Source organism: Apium graveolens, chromosome 7 (genome assembly GCF_009905375.1).
Source record: "Apium graveolens cultivar Ventura chromosome 7, ASM990537v1, whole genome shotgun sequence".
Classification (NCBI taxonomy): Eukaryota; Viridiplantae; Streptophyta; class Magnoliopsida; order Apiales; family Apiaceae; genus Apium; species Apium graveolens.
The window spans coordinates 80,810,425-80,812,213 of record NC_133653.1 but is presented as its reverse complement, the minus strand read 5'-3'; the positions used below and the strand labels follow the sequence as shown (position 1 = coordinate 80,812,213).

Here is a 1,789-nt window from a genome sequence, read left to right as displayed (position 1 = left end):
TTCCCAAGATTATAGGAATCTTCTTATCTTCCTCAAAATCCAGAATAACAAAATCTGCTGGAAAGAAGAGCTTATCCACCTTGACGAGCATATCCTCAACAATGCCCCTTGGGTAAGTAATGGAACGGTCAGCCAATTGTAGCGACATGTATGTGGGTTTTGGATCAGGCAGATCCAGCTTTTTAAAGATCGACAACGGCATCAGATTAATGCTTGCTCCCAAATCACAAAGGCACTTGTCAAACGTCAGATTGCCAATTGTGCAAGGAATGGTGAAGCTTCCTGGATCTTTCAGTTTTGGTGGTAACTTTTGCTGCAGAACAGCGCTGCACTCTTCCGTGAGAGCAACGGTTTCAAGGTCATCCAGTTTCACCTTCCTTGAAAGAATAGTCTTCATAAACTTCGCATAACTAGGCATTTGTTCAAGAGCCTCAGCGAAAGGTATATTTATGTGAAGTTTCTTGAACACCTCCAGAAACTTTCCGAACTGTCTATCCAGCTTTTGTTGCTGCAATCTCTTAGGAAAAGGTGGTGGAGGATAGAGTTGTTTCTCCCCTGTATTAGCCTCAGGCAGAGTATGTTCAACAGTAGTCTTCCTTGGTTCCGCCGCTTTCTCCTTTTGCGTAGATTCTTCACCTCTAATTTCAGCTTCTACTTCTTTTGCCTTTTCAGCATCAGCTACTTTTCCAGACCTTAAGGTAATAGCCTTGACTTGCTCTTTAGCTTCCTTCCTGCCTGGTACTTCCGTGTCACTGGGAAGAGTGCCAGGTTGACGATTGAGCACTGCATTGGCTAATTGACCGATTTGATTTTCCAAGGTCTTGATAGAAACCGCCTGACTCTTGCACAACAGCTTAAGTTCCTCAAAATTAGCACTAGTAGGTGCAGCTGCACTTCCCTGTTGAGGATATGATTGCCTTGTAGCATACTACTGAGGTTGCTGGAATCCAGGTGGGTTAAACTGTTTACTCACTCCTTGCTGATATGGTGGCTGAATAGCATTCTGATTATTCCCCCAGCTGAAATTTGGATGAATTCTGTTGTTAGGATGATAGGTCGCTGGCACAGGCTGCTGTTGTCACTGATAATTATTCACATACTGAACAGATTCGTTGACAAGAGAACACTGATCCGTAGCATGAGAACCTGCACAAAGCTCACAAACCATAGCTATTTGATTAACTCCATATGTAGCCAGAGAATCAACCTTCATTGATAGCGCTTGGAGCTGGGCTGCAATAGCGGTGGCTGCATCAACTTCCAGAATACCTGCTACCTTGCCTGACATCATCCTCTGAGTTGGGTTTTGATGCTCATTTACAGCCATCGTCTCTATAAGATTATACGCCTCAGTATAGCTTTTAGCCCATAAGGCGCCTCCAGCTGCTGCATCGAGCATGGGACGAGATTGAGCCCCCAAACCATTATAGAAACCAGTGATCACCATCCAATCCGGCATTCCATGAAGTGGACATTTTCTCAACATTTCCTTGTAGCGTTCCCAAGCCTCGCACATAGATTCTGTAGGTTGCTGCGCAAACTGAGTAAGAGCACTCCTCATAGCAGCAGTCTTTGCCATCGGATAAAACTTCACCAGAAACTTTTGCGCAAGATCTTGCCACGTAGTGATGGACCCAGCTGGTTCAGAATGTAACCAGTCTTTAGCCTTGTCCCTCAGTGAGAATGGGAAAAGCCTCAACTTGATAGCCTCATCAGTCACGCCATTATACTTAAAAGTGCTGCAAATCTTGACAAAATTCCTTATGTGCATGTTGGGGTCTTCAGTTGC

At 44.6% G+C, this 1,789-nt stretch overlaps 1 non-coding gene across 1 annotated transcript; it reads left to right on the top strand.

The window, feature by feature from the left end:
* Positions 1-1,457: 1,457 nt before the first annotated feature.
* Positions 1,458-1,564, top strand: LOC141675818 (small nucleolar RNA R71). Its single transcript, XR_012556450.1, has one exon. It is a non-coding gene; the product is annotated as a small nucleolar RNA R71 (small nucleolar RNA).
* Positions 1,565-1,789: the final 225 nt, after the last annotated feature.